At 38.5% G+C, this 20,045-nt stretch overlaps 1 protein-coding gene across 3 annotated transcripts in view; it reads left to right on the forward strand.

Moving 5' to 3' along the window:
• LOC135014379 (extracellular calcium-sensing receptor-like) overlaps positions 1-16,051 on the forward strand; it is a 365,092-nt gene extending 349,041 nt beyond the window's left edge. For all 3 annotated transcript variants that reach the window (XR_010213028.1, XR_010213071.1, XR_010213049.1), the window contains one exon: positions 15,154-16,051. The gene's annotated coding sequence lies outside the window, so the exon portion shown is untranslated. The remainder of the gene's footprint in view (positions 1-15,153) is intronic.
• Positions 16,052-20,045: the final 3,994 nt, after the last annotated feature.

The following is a 20,045-nucleotide window of genomic DNA, read 5'->3' on the forward strand; positions in this document are numbered from 1 at the left end:
CCGCTGTCTGGATTGCACCATCTGTCGCTCCCTGCTTGTGGGTGACAGTTTCTGCCATCCCTACAGCGGTAAGAAATTCTTTATTAAACATCGGGTAACGTGCACTACACGTTACATTGTATATTTGATTACATGTCCCTGCGGACTTAGTTATGTAGGGAAAACTGAGCGGACTTTAAGAGAACGCATGGCTACACATCGGTATGCTATTAGGCAGGCCATTTCTACTAAACAGAGTGACCAACCTGTTGCCCGTCACTTTATGCAGGCGGGCCATAGCTTGGCAACATTACGGTACATGATCATTGATCATGTACCGATTAATCTGAGGAGGGGTGATCGTGCATCTAAGTTGCTGAAATGTGAAGCGCGGTGGATTCACCGCTTACAAACTTTATCACCCAGAGGCTTGAACGAGTATTCTGGTGTCTCTGCATGTATTTAAACGCTATAATTGTAATTCTGTGTGGTGCTTTCTGTGTCTTTTGTAGTTTATATAAGTACTTTGTTTCTAAATGTAACATATCATGTTCTATATGTTCTTGCATTTACCCTCTGCCAATGTTCTTTTTTACTGTTTGTTTTTAATGGTTTGTTTGGCTTGTGGTCTTAGCAACGGACGGGTGGTGATGACGTCATTTGTTGGTGCCGTCCCCCTGTTTCCGGAGTCAGCCCTCGCCATGTGGGTGCTAGGGGATATAAGGTCAGTTTTTTGTTTGTATGTTTTATTGTGCCTGATGACGATATATTAAAATATCGAAACGTTGCAGTCTATCTGCTGTATTTGCCTTGGTTATTGACCGTGTGCTTTGGACCACCTGTGTGTATATTGGATTTTCGTCTGGAAACTCCTACCGCGGGCACCGGGATTGTCATTTATTTCATTGGGAGTGCTCTCCTTTCTGCTGTGAGTATATATATATATATATATATATATGATCCAAAGGTGCAGCACTCGAAGAGCAAAAGAATATACATGCACAGTAATGCAATCAACATTTCAGTGTTAATACACTATTTTCAAGATACAAAAGTCAGGTATACAAAAACGATCTCACCTTTATACAACATATCACCCAGTGAACTGTCTTGTGTGATTGGCTTGCCCATCCGGTGTCCACCATTGATGACATCATCCCACACAGCCATAGCGTCGCGGGACTGACGTCAGTGCAACCCTCACCATAGCAACATAACAACACATAACATACAGACAGAGGACGCTGGAAGATAAAGATAGAAAGCATGATAAATAACATGATGATATACAAATTCTTGTATAAGTGAACTGAAAAATCCTACACAAGTATAACGGTCACAGGCCACAAACGATATAAAATATAGAGGACACTCTATGCCTATACTGTATATACCTAAAAAAATTAAATTTTACAAATATGAAAGAGAAAGGTTTTCATTAAGACCTCTAGGTGAAATCACATCCAAACGGTGGATCCACCATGCTTCACATTTAAGTAACATTAAATTACGATCCCCTCCTCTCACGGGCAATGGAACATGGTCTATCATTCTATACCTCAAGAAAGCAAGATTATGCCGTGCTTCCACAAAGTGACATGCAACAGGTTGTTCGCTTGTCCCACTTAACAATGCAGTTCTAATAGTAGAACGATGACCCAACTTCCTTTCCTTAAATTTGCACTGAGTTTTGCCCACATATGAGAGCCCACAAGGACATACAATTTGATATATCACATAAGTACTGTTACATGTAAGATGGTATTTGATCTTATATTTCTACCTAGTATGGGGGTGAGAAAATTCATCACCCATTAGGAGGAAGCAACAGTTGGTACATGGACATTGAAAACATCCTGTTTTCTTAGTGGACAAAAAGTGTTTGGGCATATTATCTCTAATAGTAACATCCACCCTAACTAGATTGTCTTGAAGATTTCTGTCACGTGAATAATATGGCATCAATTGAGTATCTGTAATCTGTAAAAAACTGTCCAATGATAATAGAGGCCATTTAGATTTAGCAATTCTACTAATAGAAGGTGATAACTGGTTATATTTGTTCACCCAGGGGAGTTTATTATCTACTATTTTTTATTGGTCTTTAAAAGCAGGACTTCCCTATCTAGCCGTAGCACTTATTCTTTAATAGCCAATAGTTTCTTATGGGGATACCCCCTCATAACAAACTTATGAATCAAATAATCCATTTGGGTACATGCTACAGAAATATCAGAGTGAGTCGGTTCAAATCAGGTTCAAAGTTTTGGTGTCTCCACCCTTATCAAGAACTTGATAAAGACTCACTTTCTGTCATAAAGAGTAAGACATAAAGTGAGGGGTGCACTAGGCACCAGGTGAATGTAAAAGTATCAATGATTTAATGACAAAGTAAAATGTTCAAATACATCTTTGAAAGAAATCATCAGCCTCAAGCTCCTCCTGTGATACCTCCGGATGGCTCACAGTGTAAACACTGTACGGCTGGTAGCAACAGCGGCACCGGCTCCAGGTCTCCTGCAAGAAGAATGCTTGTCTGCAGTGCATTAAAGTGTTTCCCGGTCTCAGATCTCCGCTCTCCACGGACACAGACTATGATGTCTGCCCGCTTCAGTCCACAGGCCACAGCAAGGCGGTTTCGTCATTAGACTTCATCAGGGGTGTGTGGCCAAGCTAGTAACTGCTCAGTATTTATGATTATTTTAATCTACTATGCAAATTAGCACATTTACACATTCTTTAACCCATTAGTATAAAACAAGTTCATTAACTATTAAAAAACATTTCATAATAGTAACAATTAAAAATACATACATATTTATCATTTACCAGCGGCAGCGGTAGCATATAATACATCCACATTCTATAGTATATAATACATAGCCCATTTAACCAGCAGTCTATTAACCCCATCATTATGTACATTTATATTATAACATATAATAACCAAACCTTGTAACAAACTTAACCACTCAGGCTGTTTATATTGAAACTGATCTCTTGGTGTACAAAGATACATTTTATTCAATAAAAAAACTTTTTATTCAATAAAAAACTTTCTAAAAACAGACTGAAAAAAAAAACATACAATGAACACTAATAATATTTATTGAGACTCCCTAGCCCTTCAATCAACAGCTCTTTAATTACCATATAATACTTCCCATTGTTTTGAACTTCAAGTTAGGACAACACATTCTACACTTTCTCCGGATTCTGACATTCACCTTAAGGCAGTGCAAAGTAACCTATGGTTCAGACAACATTGCTCTGCCAACCAAAAATGTCATACATCCGTGTCTAGTGCAAGAAAGGGGTGATGTCATAATTTTCGTTCAAACCATCCGGATTCATAGTTTTCAATGGATGGATCCAATAATTCTCCCTCCTACTTAATCTTTTTAAAACATCTCCACCCCTATCATCAAGGACCACATATTCAATAGCTCTAAAGCTGAATTTATTTAAATTACCCCCTCCACAACTTGAAAAATGTCTAGGGACACTGCGATTATTAACCTTATTGAATATGCTGCGTGTATGCTCTAATATTCTTATTTTCAGTTGACGTTTAGTCTTTGCCACATAGCGAGCTCCACATTCACATTACAATAAGTAAACTATACATTTTGTCTGGAAGGTAATAAAACTTTTGATGTCCCATGATATTGTCTTATCTATACTCCAAACCTTTTTACGATCCTTATGCATATAGTAACATATTTTACAGTGGTTACAGGGAAAACTTCCATTAATACTACTAAACCATTTTGTCTCGTTCACAAGAGGTAAGTTATTGGGGCAAGTATATATTTCAAAGTTCTTGCTTTTCTATAGATAACATGTGGAATTTCAGGTAAAACTCCTTTTAGCAGCGGATCCAGAATTTATACATCCCAATGTTTCTTCAATATGTTCTTTATATTCTTACCTTTAACATTATAACCTGCAATAAAAGGAACAAATGGTTTATCAATTATCCTTTTCTTCTCTTTCTATACCAGAAGCTTTTTTCTATCTAGTTTATCTGTTCTCTTTTTGCATCTATCTATCAATTATTTAGGGTACTTCTTTACAAAAAAACATTATCTATACAGATCAGCCTGTTTCTCATACATTGAAACATCTCCAGAGTTCCTTTTCAACCAAATAAATTAAGAATATGGGATATTAGTCACCCATTTTTTTCAAGAGACAGCTATCATAGTGTATGTAATTGTTACTTTCCACCTTTTTATATATGTATATGTGTTAATTTTATTGCCAGGACTCCACAAACTTGTATCTAGATCTAGGTCTAAAATTTCAATTTTATCTGTCTAGAAATGTGAGGTAAATCTCAAGTTATATGTATTACTATTCAAATAGATCATAAACTCTTCAAATTGGTTTTTATATTTCCTTTCCATATTAGTAGGATATCGTCTATGAATCTAGTAAATTCTACAATATGACTCTTAAAAATATTATTATTAAAAATAACCTCACATTCCCATTTACATAAATATAAATTCACACAGCTCGGCACACAGGTAGTACCCATTGCACAACTGCTCTGTTGGTCATAATATTTACCCTGAAATTTGTAAAAAATATTTTTCAAAACATAATCAATAGACTTCAAAATTAGACATTCTCATGTCTTCACTTATTATTATTAGCAGTTATTTATATAGTGTCCACATATTCCACAGCGCTTTACAGAGAATATTTGTCCATTCACATCAGTATCTGCCCCAGTGGAGCTTACAATCTATATTCCCTATCACATGTACACACAGAAACATTTACGCTAGTGTTAATTTTGTTGGGAGCCAATTAACCTACCAGTATATTTCTGGATTGTGGGAGGAAACCGGAGCACCCGAGGAAACCCACGCAAGTACGTGAGAATATACAAACTCTGCATAGTTAGGGCCATGGTGGGAATCGAACCCATGACCTCAGTGATGTGAGGCAGTGATGCTAACCATTACACCATCCGTGCTGCCCAGCACTTATGGTTTCATCCTTTTCTAAAAAGTACATAATAGTTTCAAGACCACTCTTATGTGGAATACTCATATACAACGATTCAACATCAATTGTATACCAGCTATCTTCTTCATTCCCCTCTAAAATAATCCAACAATTTTAATATATATGTAGAATCCTTAACATTTGACTTTATAAAACGAACATTTTTTAATGTAAATATCAACATATTCCAAAAGTCTGCATGTTGCTGAATTAATTCCCGCTATTATAGGTCAACCTGAAGGTTGATCCAACCTCTTGTGGATCTTTGTAAGAAAATAAAAAATCATCATTCTGGGGGTAGAATTAGAAATTTAACCTATTTCCTCTCTGCTAATACATACTTTAATATACTGTACCAATCTTCTAGAAGACTTTTTATCTCCTCTACTATTTTTGTAGTAGGATCAGCCTCTAATTCAACATAGGTAATGACATCATTTAACAGTCTAAAAGCTTCTTCCAAATAATTAGATTTATATAAAATAACAATACCCCCCTTGTCCTAGAATATGGATGTTTTACATGCTACCGCTGCAGCTGCTAAATTATAAATATGTATGTATTTTTAATTGTTACTATTATGAAATGTTGTTTTAATAGTTAGTGAACTTGTATTATACTAATGGGTTAAAGACTGTATAAATGTGCTAATTTGCATAGTAGATTAAAATGATCATAATTACTGAGCAGTTGCTAGCTTGGCCACACACCCCTGATGAAGTCTAATGACAAAACCGGTTGGGCGTGGCCTGTGGACTGAAGCTGACAGACATCAAAGTCTGTGCCCGTGAAGAGCGGAGATCTGAGGCCGGGAAACGCTTTAATACACTGCAGACAATTGTTCTGGTAGCAGGAGACCTGGAGCCAGAGCCGCTGCTGCTACCAGCCATACAGCATTTACACTGTGAGCCATCCGGAGGTATCGCAGGAGGAGCGTGAGGCTGATGATTTCTTTCATAGATGTATGTGAACCTTTTACTTTGTCATTAAATCATTGATACTTTTATGTTCACCTGGCGCGCCCCTCACTTTCTGTATTTTACATATGTTTGATGAAGCTGTGGTAAGGTTGAAACCAGAGGAGGCAGCACTAAACATCTATAATAGGGACAAAGAACTTGCTTTGGAAGCCATAATAAGGACCTGTATGGACTCTGCGCAACATATTTCTTTGCATATATATATATATATATATATATATATATGTGTGTGTGTGTGTGTGTGTGTGTGTGTGTGTGTGTGTGTGTGTGTGTCACACACAAACATATATAAATATATGTATATAAATGGCTACAGGTATAGGCATTCACCACAATTTCACCATCACAGTTTTATTGTAACTCACAGGTACTTCATCCTTGGAGATAGCATCTCATGATTATGTCAACATTTCGGTCCCTTCTGGACCTTTGTCAAGTCCAACAACACACATTCAGATGGGCTCCAGGATGACTATCTGAATGTGTGTTGTTGGTCTTGACAAAGGTCAAGAAGGGACCAAAATGTTGACATAATCATTCAGGGATGAAGTACCAGTGAGTTACAATAAAAATGTGATGGTGAAATTGTGGTGAGTGCCTATACCTGTATTTGTTTATTAATTTGCCTTTCAACCCTTTATAGAGCACCACCACATGTAACTTGGAAACAGTGAGTGTGGACATTACAACATAAATATATATATATATATATATATATATATAGAAAAGCAGTCAAGCGACAATCCTTCCCAAATCAAACATGCAGTAGCAGCCAGTGCCTTCCATAAAGAACCTTGCACGGTTCCCCACACATGTAAATGAATGATCCGGCGGCACTCACGGTAAAGAAAACACAAGACAGCTCCAATAGGCCGACGTTTCAATGTTATTTCATCAACATTTTCATCAGCGCATAATACAATATACAAAGCTCACATACCTTTATATCTCCACTGATCCGTCCATGTCTCCCGCCGTCCGTGCGCCACGCTCAATGAAATGACGTCATAACGGTGCGTCCGGACACCAGCAGTATGGAGGGATCAGAGCACCACAATTACACAAAGTGCAAAACGTGCTATATAATAAAAAAGGAGAAGAGACACAAACATTAAAATTGCACATATCCCCACTATACAGAAGTTACACTGTAGCGTCCTGCCTGTAACAATACAATACTGTGACAGCAATACAATATCAATCTACCAGAGAGCTTTCAGAAAATTTTACAATTTAAAATTATTTTAAGGACGATGTCCAATTAATACTAATATAAGCCAATATTGCCCAAAGTGCATCTCCATTATCACTATATGCATAACAATAATACCCTATAAGAAGCATGATAATCCTAACTGCTCGTTTAAACCACGGGGGGACAATGTGTCCAGTAGAAAAATCCACTTGGATTCTGCTTGCAATAACCGGAGACCACGATCACCCCCCCCTCATTTTTGCGGGGGGATGTGGTCGATTATACGATGGCTTAAGGTCGCTAAAGAGTGGCGGGCTTCAGCAAAGTGTCTGGGGACCGGTAAATCACTTTTACCTGACAAAAGAGTGGCCCTTATCGATGAACGGTGATTGGCCATACGTTCTTTAAACGTACTTTCAGTTTTGCCCACGTAGTGGAGACCACATTGGCAACTGAGGAGATAGATGACAAACTTAGTGCTACAAGTGACTCTGTGTCGAATATTACATTTTTTGCCGGTGTAAGGGTGATGAAATGCATCGCCTGCAATCATGTGGCTGCATGTAGTGCAGCCAAGGCATTTGAAGCAGCCTTTGAGCTGCTTATTCAAGAATGATTTACTTTGCATGTCCACTAAAGGTGGAAATTGTATATCCGATTTCACCACATAGTTGCAGATATTTTTACCTCTCTTGTAGACAGGCATTATATGTTGATCACGTAAACTTGCGAGAGCTGGGACAGATTGAATGACCGGCCGTGGTTTAAACGAGCAGTTAGGATTATCATGCTTCTTATAGGGTATTATTGTTATACCTATAGTGATAATGGAGATGCACTTTGGGCAATATTGGCATATATTAGTATTAATTGGACATCGTCCTTGATATAACTTTAAATGTGTAACATTTTCTTAAAGCTCTCTGGTAGATTGCTATCATATTGCTATCATAGTATTGTATTGTTACAGGCAGGACGCTATAGTGTAACTTCTGTATAGTGGATATGTGCAATTTTAATGTTTGTGTCTTTTCTAATTTTTTATTATATAGCACGTTTTGCACTTTGTATAATTGTGGTGCTCTGATCCCTCCATACTGCTGGTGTTCAGGCGCACCATGATGACGTCATTTCATTGAGCGTGGCGCACAGACGGCGGGAGACATGGATGGATCAGTGGAGGTATAAAGGTATGTGAGCTTTGTATATTGTATTATGCGCTGATGAAAATGTTGATGAAATAACATTGAAACATCGGCCTATTGGAGCTGTCTTGTGTTTTCTTTGCCGTGAGTGCCACCGGATCATTCATTTACTTATATATATACATATATATATATATATATATATATATATATTTACATGTGTACACACATTACAAACCCTACACAGGGCTACAAATTCTAATTTAACAGCTAGCAGGATGATAAAAAGACAATACAGCCAGCTTATTTTTTGCTCTGCTATTGGCAGAGGATGCTAATGACACAGGAGAGCAAAAGCTTGTTCAAGCACACACCCTTCGCTGGCTCCACACTTCTTCTCTGCAGCTTATCCAATGACTACTACTCTACACACCATTGGACATCTGAGCCATTGATCAGCTTCTATGGGGAGACCCCAGGACTGCAGTGCCGCAGATTGGAGGTCTGATCTGTGGTGGTGGGCCCTTTTAGAAAAAGGGCCTGGGGTCCTAAAACCCCAGGGCCCATCCTTAATCCAGCTCAGGTGGTAGGTAACTATTTGAAAGACCAAGGCAGAGACTGAACTGAATAAATATTTATTCTCTGCAAGGTGATACCTAGTGGCAAAAAGACATTGAAATAATAGGACCATCCCCAATGTCCCCCAAGAATGCAGCCCATAGCAAAAACAAAAGTGGTACAAGATGGAATTATTCTTGGTCTCTCCCACCCACCCTCATGTTGGATATTTAAAAAAGGCATGCACAGTTTAATAAACAAAGCACTTAAGCAACAGGGAATTCTACTTTTGTGGCTGAAGTGCTTGGTTTGTTTGGGTCCCCAGAAAACAAGCTACCAATAGGCTTAAGGCAGCTAATCTAACAGCTGTACACTAGTGGCAAGATTTCATTTTCATTACCACTGGTTGTCTTGAGAATTCTGAGGTTTTTTCCCTGGCAGCAGCAATTGCTGGAGAAACTGAAGGAGAAGATGTTGTGCTATTTTCCATTTGATCTGCCAAATTGCTCACAAGGAGCTCTTTGCATCTCTTAAGATCTGGGTCAGTTGGAAAGAAAGACATGATACATGACTTAAACCTACAGTAGGATCAGGAACGGTCGCTATAATATAGTGATCCAATTTCAAGCTATTGACAACTCTTGGATACTGATATAGTGAATAAAGGACTTGATCTACTGCACAAGTCAAACTTACTTATTGGAATCACTTTGTTTCATATCCTCCTTCAATTTCTCAGACTGCTTTTCCAAAAGTCTAATTAGGAGAATCACCTTACTCAAGTTGGAAGTGTCTGATTTCACTTCCCAGTTGACTGCTTTGAATGCTTTCAGCACCTTGTTGTGCTGCAGTAAGGTACATTTCCCCTCCTCTTCCAATGTTATTTTTCTGAGTAGCTTTGGATGGCTTTTTGCTGTTCCTCCATCGCCTAAAGCACGTAAAATGCTGGAATTCCACCTTGTTACTACAGTACCTCTTGTTACAGATGTCACTATTTTTTCCAGGCCACAGACAGCATCTCCTACAATTCCCAGCCATTTCTTAAAAAACTCTGTACCACCGAGTTGATTGTGTAAGCAAAGCATTGCTTGTATTGTAATTCACTCAGCTGTAATGCTGTCACAATATTTATGGTGTTTTATCACAAATCCAAGCAGGGTAAGCCATTTTGCTATGACAGCCCTTAGTTGTTCTAAGAGGTTGTCAGTGGTATGACTCTTAGTGACTTTGCAGGAAGAAGTTATCTTCAAACTTGAAGTACTTGTGGCAGGGGAAAAATTTAATGAAGTCACAGATTGCATTCTAGTGAGATGTTGATAACACGGGATCTCTGACCAAAAACCTTCTGCACGCTTATATGTCTTTTTCGTGAACAATGCAAGTGTTCAAGGTTTGGACATCTATGGTTAACCAAACATAGGATTCCATAAATTTTATATTTGATATAGTATCTATCACACTGCCTGTGTCTTTGAGATATGTAGGTAGTTGTACCACATATTTTTGAAGAAAAATGTTGATGTATTCTGACATATGAGCTGTCAATGAGTTGATACCTGCAATAATCGGTCTACCTGGTGGGATGTTGAGCAACTTATGAATTTTCTATAGAAAATAGAACTGGAGTGGGTGTCGTCAAATATTGGAATTCAAATTTTTCAAGCGGATTATTGTGGAGATAGTGTACTAGCATCGATCTCAGTTCTTCAACAAAGATATTCCTTGGGTCGTGTTGAAGTCTCTTGTAGGAGGAGTCATCCTTAAGGAGGCAAAGAGCTTCTTTTATGTTTTCTTCTTGGTCCATTATCACCAGGCCTTCCCCTTTGTTCGCTTGCTTGATGACAATATCTTTATTATCTCGTAGGGTCTTCAAAGCTTCTTTTTCTGCATTTTTGTGGTTAGAGTGTTTTTGATTTTCAATTTCTCCTTCACAAAGGTTCTTTTTCACCAGTTCGTAAAACACATTTATGTGGTTCGTCTTTGACTCTATGAGGTAGAATTTGGACTTTCTTTATAAACCTGATTTTTACTGATGAATTGTGTGCGTCTCAGAAATCTTTCTTGTGAAATGTCTCTTCAGTGTTAATGACCTAACAAATTTGTTTAAGTCAATAAAGGTTTCAAATTGATTAATCTGATTCTTAGGCAAAAATTTTAGCCCTCTGCTGAGCAATGAAATGTCTGCAGTGTTTAAAGGATGTTTTGATAAATTGAAGATTCCCTTCTCCATTGGATCCACTATTGTAGATATTTCTTTTTGTTGTTTCATCCTGCCACTGCCCCTTGTCCCTCTTCTTCTGGGAAACCTCTTTTCATAAGGGGTTGGGCCTTGAATCTTTCCCTGAAGAAGCTTTCTTTATGGATTGTGGATTGTCTACATCCGGGGATAAAAAAATCTGGATCACTGTTTGATTAAGATGCCGTAGTGCAGAGAATCTATTTCTTATGGGTAGAGCTTTCATATGTGGAGAATTAAACTTATCTGTTGTCATTTATCATCCTGCAAAAGTTTTCTTTTGGTATGGAGTAATCTTCCATATTGTAGTCCTTGGATCTTGGAATACAGGAATATGGTGATTCTTTCTTTCCTGAAACCTACTCCAATTTTTCACTTTATTGTGTAGGTAGTCTTCCTTGTCTCTGAGGAATTTCTTCTGTTTGCCCTTAATTACCTCTTCCTCGATATGCTCAAGTTACTTGGTTAGTGTTGCATCATTTGCTTTGAAATTTTCTTTATTCTGATTGCATGCAAGATGTTGTTCCTTATTGTTTAGGTCTTCTTTGATGGTGGTTTTTCTGAGATAATTAATCTCATCATGTTGATAGAACAGTTGGTGAGTATCTCATCCCTTTTCCTCAGGAACTCCTGATTATCCAATCGAAATGTTGCTCTCTTAATAAGTCGCAGGCCTCTAGGGATCCTATTTACTGCAATATATTGTTCCAGACCTTTGATCTCCCACCATGCCATGATCTCTTTCTTCAAGAGTCTTTCTGCATCCCAGAATAATGTGTCCATATCATCATCAGTTGTCATGGTGTGAGATGTGCATGGATTCTCATCATTAAAAATCTGTTGGCAGAGAGTGTTCCTTTTTTCCAGACCTCTGTTCTTAAACATTGTGGTGTGTTCTGGTTAACGGCTGCCTCCAGAAATAAAAAAATAATAAAACAAGAATAATAGATATGGAGGCACATAGGTGGCACAAGTGACACACGTGGTGCATGTAATGTGTAGAAAAAAACATACAAAAAATATTTTTTTATAAGACGTAAGAAAAAGGTAATTTTTTTTAAAACTTGACAATGATATTACTCAATATATAAGTGAGTGGCAGTCCGATAGATATATAGATAGATAGATAGATAGTAATGAGGCATTTGCAACAGAAATCACCCTAAAGAATTCAGTTCCCAGAATAGACACATGGGGGTATATTTACTAAGCTCCCGATTTTGACCGAGATGGTGTTTTTTCTTCAAAGTGTAATCTTGAAAATTTACTAAACTCAAATCACGGCAGTGATGAGGGCATTCGTATTTTTTTGGAAGTCCAATAAAAAAATACGAATGAATACACCATCGGTCAAAGGCGGCTGTTTAGGTATGGAACACGGTTATTTACTAAACATTCGTATTTGAAATCACTAGCGTGAAAATGCATGTGCGGACGTGAAAAAATACTAATCGTACAAAAAGCCTAAAAAAAGTAGACCTGCTTTTGAGAAGCGTGTTTACATGTGTTGCCAATTCAACATTAGTCATACCTGATTTTTTGGACCTTTAAAAGGGGCCCCAACACATTTTTCACCACTCTCAATCTGAAATGGTACTGTGTGTAGTACTGCTGTCTTGTTTGCTAGGGGATACCTGACACTGCTCCATGAGGCTACAATAAACCCAGGCCAGGAAAAACTACAGGGTAAGCAGGTTGTACATGTTCCGCGTAGGCTGGCCATGGCTTGTTTTTGTAGTGTGCATTTAAACGATAACACATTTGCTGATGACCATGTTATACAGATGCTCCGACTTAATGTAAATAACATTTTCCATCTGTATGACCTTGTCAAACTGAACCTAGACCCTGAGACAGCACGCTCTCTCTCTCTGTCTCAGGCCTGCTCAAACTCCTGGCTGTGTTGCACTTTATGGCTAATGGCATTTTCCAGCCTGTGACTGGCAATGTAATTAGTATCTCACAGTCCACCTTTTAGAAATATTTAATTCAGATGAGTTTAAACATACATACACGTCTATGTCTAAGTCGTGCTTCTGTAATGTAATAGAACACAGTATTGTATTGATTACAGGTCATGACACTCACCTTTAATTTTGGATTGTCCACTCAGGTTTTGGATGTCTTGGATGGCTGCATACATCCCTCTCTCTGCTTCCCTACGCAGGAGTCGCAGTGGCATGCAGGGTAGCTTTATCTGATCTTGCGGCCATGGCCAATGTTCTGGGTGCCAGAGATTATCCACACGTTGAGCTGAGGACACCTAGGGGCAGGCAATATATTTCTAACAATACACATCTGGTCCTAGACACTAATGTACAGGTTGTTTCTGTAGCTAATTAAACAAGACACATATTCTGTGTGAGCAATTTATTTCCTACAACAATGGCATTTTTGCCACAACAACTCAACATAATATTATAATAGTCAAAAAATTAGCTGCAGGCCACATTATTTTTTTCTTTGTTGTGTGCTGGGTGCCGAGGATTGTGCTGGCTCGTTGCTCCTGGTTTTACTGGAGCATCTAATTGGGGATTGAACTGGGGTCTGGTTTGGTGTAGTTGTCCCGAGCTAGAGCTGACTTGGTGTGATGCCAAAACATTAAGGCTTTGGCTGAGTATATTGAGGCTGGCAGTGAGTTGCTTATTAGCTGTAGTGTGGCTTGCTATTATTCGGGACATGTTTTCATTGATAATTTGGTTGTGTTGGATGACCTGAAATAGGGATTGCTGTTGGCGCTGTTGCTTATCCATGATGCGTACGAGATTTGTTTGCATTTGGCAGTTGTCTGCCCTCATCTGTTCCATTGTATTGGCTATTCTTCCCACTTGAACGATAAGTCTGCCAGAGTTTCGAGCCAGTCTAGCAGATGATGGGGCAGACTTGCCAGGTATTGGCTTTGTTGGGTAAGGCACGCATAGTTCAGTTCCTGTTGTTTGGCCCATCCGCTCCAAAACTCAGTGTCCATTTGTGTCTGGCCTGGTGTTGTGCTCAATTGGGGGCTGTGGGATGTTTGGGGTGGTTGGGGTATGTCCTGCGGTGTGGTTGTCTGGGTATCATCTATGGGTTGTGGGTGAAGAGTGTATGTATCCTGCTGGTCACTTTCCGGCTGGGCATCCTCGGGCATGATGGCTGGTTCTGTATGGGGTTGAAGACAGCCAGTGTTTAGTAACTTTTTAGCATTGGTCTTACTCTAGCTTTACGTCAACACGCATTTCTTCTTAATATTCATGTTGTAATTGATCAATAGATTGTGGCATAAACTTGACTATGTTGTTCATCTGTTTGTATAAATATGTTGCTTCTATCCTTCACTACTCAGTTGATTTTTTTTAAAGAAATTGTTGGACTCTGAGCCACAATTAATGTGCAACCACGAAGAACTCCAACAAATATAAATTAATACTTTCACATATTGGGAATGTACCATCCTTTGGAACAACACACACAATACAATAAATGTGTTTACCAATACACTCATACATTGTTCAAGGCAGTCAGTGGTCTGGCAAAAACTTAAACAAATATAGTGTCCTAAAATGTACACATTAACAATGGTAGAAAAAGTATTACGGTGCACTATGTTTAGAAGTGTTGTTGTTGGCCATGCAAAACAATAGAATGAGACTTAACATTTATGTTGTTTTTTTACGCCAAAAATTCTGTGTCAAAAATGTGTTGATATGGCCAACAATTATCCATCTGAAAATACCTTCACACCATCTGATTTTTGTTGTTGATTATTGCAAGGATGACTGGTCATTAGTTTAATTATATTTTCTATGTACTAACAGTGGGGCAGATGTCTAAACATGGAGAAGGCATAAGGAAGTGAAAAAGCAGTGATATGTGCAAGGTAATAAAGGCACAAGGCAAACAGATCCAATATGTACATTAACAGTTTTGTTTATTTTGTACTGCTGCCTTTATCACCTTGCACATATCAGTTTTTTTTCAAATCCTTATGCCTTCTCCAGGTTAATAAATTGACAACACTGTTTGTTTACTTATTTACACGTAATTGTTATGTTTACTCACCAGACAACTGAGGGGATTGTGGATCCTCACTTTGGGGGCTGGCCAAAAGAACTAGTGGTGGCACGGCCGACACTACGGAGATGCGGCGTTGGGGTGGTGATGCTGGTGCTGGAGCCTCAAGACGGCGTCTCTTGGGTGGCCTTGTTACCACACTAACCGAGCCCGTTGATGGGTGCCTTAGTGTAGGTGGATTTGCCAAAGAAGAACTTGTGTAATAAGATAATCATTAACATTTTGTGTTTCTATGTGTTTGCAGAATATGTGTATACAGTTAAATCTTACCGGCATTGCCACCATCTGCATCTCTTGGCAGTGTTGGCTGTGCTGCTTCTCTGATGTACTGTAGAAATATGAAGAATGTCCTTATGAACATACTGTTTTGGTGATATTTTTTCCCAAATTCCTTATTGTGATGTTAACATATGTGGTACCTGATGAGAATTAAACTAAACAATGCTTATGCTTTTCTGCCTGACGTCATTGGGTTGGTATTCTTTAAAATTGCATAAATTATTATAAAAATACAACACACAAAGGCGCATAATGCAAACAATTATACTACTTAAAAACAAAACGTCGTAGCTTGACACAACCACAATATTGCACGCTAAGGTCTCAATTTTACAAATTAATAATAAAACACTAGTCAAAAATATCTTTGTAAAAATAGAAACATCACAACCACATATGCATTCAAAAACACATCAAGCACACAAAGGGCAACCCATAACAACACACAATAATCATAAATGATATGAAATGTATTTACAAAAAAACCTTTGTTTCAAAAATTAAACTTTAAAAGCATGAAAACACACCTACAAACATTTACTTTTGACTTACAACACCAGAAAAACTCCAAGGCAACCAGTAAGATTTTTATAATAAAAAAACAAAAACAAAGTACATCAGGCCTGGCCAACCTGTGGCTCTCCATATGTAGTGAAACTACACATCCCAGCATGCCCTGCCACAGTTTTAGCATTCCCTAATAGCAAAACTGTGGCAAGGCATGATGGGACTTGTAGTTTCACAACAGCTGGAGAGCCACAGGTTGGCCAGGCCTGCACTACATCACCAACACATTAGAAGAATGAACAAACTGACAACCACAATTAGCTAGAAGACATTTCAGACAACTAAGGACAAAGCACACATGATTAAATTGTTTATAAGTAAACATAAATAACTCACCATCCTGCCTTGGCCGATCCAAATCCCGGACATGAGTGGCACCAACCACTTCTTGCGGAATGAGTGCACTCACAGGCTCCTCCAAATCTCGGTAAGATGCACGGAAGGGGTGTCCACCCCCTGTTTGGCGGGCCGATTTAGCCTCCTTGGCCATCTTCGCCTTGACACGGCGCTTTATGTCGTAAAAACGCTTACGGCACGTGTCCTTGTTCCGCCTCACCACACCCTCACTAGTCACAGCCGCAATGACCTTCCCCCACAGAACACTCTTCCTGCGTGACGACACCTTTGCAGCATCATGGCCAAACAACTGCCGATGATGCCTCATCAGATCCCGCACCAAAGCCATATTTTCAGCATAGCTAAATTTTACATTGCGGCCAGTCTTTGTAGTGGTGCATGGCTGCGGAGCCACAACACCATCACTATCACTGGAGGCCGCAGCAGCAGCCACCCCCTCCTCCTCACTAACCTCCTCCACCTCACTAACCTCCTCCCTCTCACTCACCTCCTCCCTCTCACTCACCTCCTCCACCTCACTCACCTCTGACTGGGACATAATCAGGACAAACAACAAATAACACTGAGAAAAAAAAACAGTTAACACACTCCTCTACTACCACTACACACCACACACCAAACACACACACACACACACACACACACACACACACACACACACACACTCACTCACTCACAAACAATGGCAATAGTTAAATAAAAAACAATGACAAAAAAGTAAACAAACTTTTAAATAACTACACAACAAGTATGACAAGACTATTTACACACACAGTTCAGCACTCAACAATCGAAAATAACCTCCTCAAATCCTCCACATACTCCAAACAACTCTCCAACTCCTAACACACCTTCCTCTCACCTCTCCACTAGCTAAACCCACGAGGTGCCGACGGTTTGGGGCATTTTTATAGTAATGTGCACAGACACTCCTCCATCACGAATCAAACCAAACACGGACGAGTGACACAAACGAAACTTAGTAAAAAAAACGCGGCCGTGAACGGACAAACACTACCGTAACCAAAATGTGACGCAGTCATAAAAAAACCTCATAACACGGCCGCAAAACCACTAAATCAGCCGCATTCTACCTTACAAAACTACGAATGACATCGACATCTGAAAACTAAAAAAAAATATGACAGCTTATTAAATTAGTCGTAATAAATTCAAAAAGTTGCACAATTACACATTCGATGTCATTCGTGATGAATCTCCCTCCAAATCTGTACAAGTACGAATTTTAGTAAATATACCCCATGGTTGGTAGGAAAAAGTTAGGAGAAAACTGAAGACATGAAACCATACAGTATATTTGAGACTAATATTTCTCTCTTTACATTGGGTGATCTGGACTTACTGTAGGTCTTTCTGACCTTACTGTATATACACAGGAATAGGATTACATTGTCCAGGCTTTAACTCCAGATACAGTACTGATTATTTATATGACAATGAGTCATGGTTATGTATAAATGTACATTTGAAATAATGTTTTGAAAGTGTATTAATGTAATAAAACCATAATAATCCTTGTAAAAATAAACATTTAAAAAATAATTATCATAATATTAATTGCACTCAATTTTTTTTAGTGTAACCTTCAGAGAATACAAACATGTACAAGCTTTTATCTTTGCAATTAATCAAATTAACTGGAACCCAGACATTCTGCCCAACATTACTCTGGGTTATCATTTGTATGATTCTTGTGGAAGTGAGAATAAAGCTGTGGAAGATGTTTTCTGGATATTATCTGGACACAAAATGTTAACTCCTAATTACATGTGTATGAAGCATGGCAAAGTAGCTGGTTTTATTGGGGATCTCAACTCTCACACCACCATCCCAATGGCACAAATGCTGAATGTATATGGTTATTCACAGGTAAGTGCTTTCTTAAAAATATTAATACAACCTAGTTTATTATTTGTATGATTGTTGCTGGATCAAAGTACTCACTCTTTTAGATTATAACATGTGACTATAATAGAGATGCAGGCACCAAAATGATTACAGTCTGTCTGTTTTTAAAAAATGGAGAACACACATGACCTCGCCTTTCAAATTATTGACACTTTAAAACAGAGAACAAACTAGCCAGAATCATGATGATGCTTGCATCTTTCACTGTATTATATTTCCACATAGATGTTTAAACAATCAAATAACATTTATTTGTTACAATACAAAATATAAAAAAAAACATATTTGTTCTTGCCAGGTTCCCGGCAAGTAAATACAAATGAAGAAATAGGAGTATTAGTGGTGTGTAATAGGTTGCCAGATGTGCAATGTATTTGTAGAGTAGACGCAATCTGTCTGTTGAAACCTGTAATCTTTTACTAAAGATCTCATGAAACATCAAGGCACAGAACCATACAGATGTACAGTATCCTCATACATCTTTCCTCAATATACCATGCAGAGGGAGATGCCTGGTGTGAGTGACCTGTCAGGTCCAGTGTAACTTTTGTTAAATATGCTAACAATTAGAAACAGAAATAGAGTCTGCTGATTCAGCAGATACAGCAGTGGTTGCACACAATATATGTATGCCACATATCATTTAAAACAACAAAAGCTGCTTTTGCATCCTATTCACATCGTTTAGTGAATAAGATTAAATTTAATGGAAAAAGTCAGGACACATCAAAATATCAGCAACACATGCACCAAAGGAGTCAGCATGTTCACTTCCTTCACAAACTGATTATGGAGCTCAACAAAGGCCACTGGAGAGCCATGATCTTCTATTACTACAAGAGTGGTCTGCAACAGTAGGAACGTTTTTACCAACTGAAAGCTTGTTTATGTAGGGAACATGGACCATCCTTTACCACTGTGTTTGAGTGGTTTGCAGAATTTCAGTGTGGGAGACGCATGAGCAGAAGATGCATGAGATTTGTTTGCTGCACTGAAGACCCTAATCCAGCATGTGGAAGACATACAGTACCTGCTTCACACAGGTCCAGCTGCTTCTCCAAGTGGTTTGAGCACATGCAACTTTGCATAGACTCATGTGGTGAATACTTTGACAAAAATGTAACGTTCACTTTGTAAATATAGTAGTTTTTGTGCCTAGGGAAATTTATTGTAAACTTCTCATAGTAACAAGGGGTTTAATGTAGCTATTAAAGATGAATAGAAACTATTTCTTAAACAATTAGCATTAGCTTTAAAATTGCTAGACCTTTTTTTTAAATGGCAGCAATCGGAAAAGGCCATGACTGAGGTTGGTATTGTCATTAATAATTTGATTTGCCATCTCTACACTTATTTTTCATGCAAACATCTTTTATCACGGGTAGACTTTGACTGATAAAAATCATATAAGCCGCTCATAACTTTATTGTGATTACATAAACCTTTTACTTAAGCTAGCTTATCACTAAATAAAACCACACCACACACTGAAATAAAGACACGGACACAGTAGCTGGAGTTAAAGGTCAGACGATGTTTATTAATCGCTGACCAACTCTTTAAACTAATAATTGAGGCCGAATTAGAATTGAATTGAATATATATTAACTTTAGTTTGGAGGATGGCAAACAGAAAACCGCTGCCAAACACCAGCACCCGTCACCTAGATGACAAACCACCAAACCAAGGAGGGGAGTACACATACCCCGCCTCCTTCCCGCATAACCCGCATTGTGCTGGCCTTACCCCT

Source organism: Pseudophryne corroboree, chromosome 1 (assembly GCF_028390025.1).
Source record: "Pseudophryne corroboree isolate aPseCor3 chromosome 1, aPseCor3.hap2, whole genome shotgun sequence".
Taxonomy (NCBI): Eukaryota; Metazoa; Chordata; class Amphibia; order Anura; family Myobatrachidae; genus Pseudophryne; species Pseudophryne corroboree.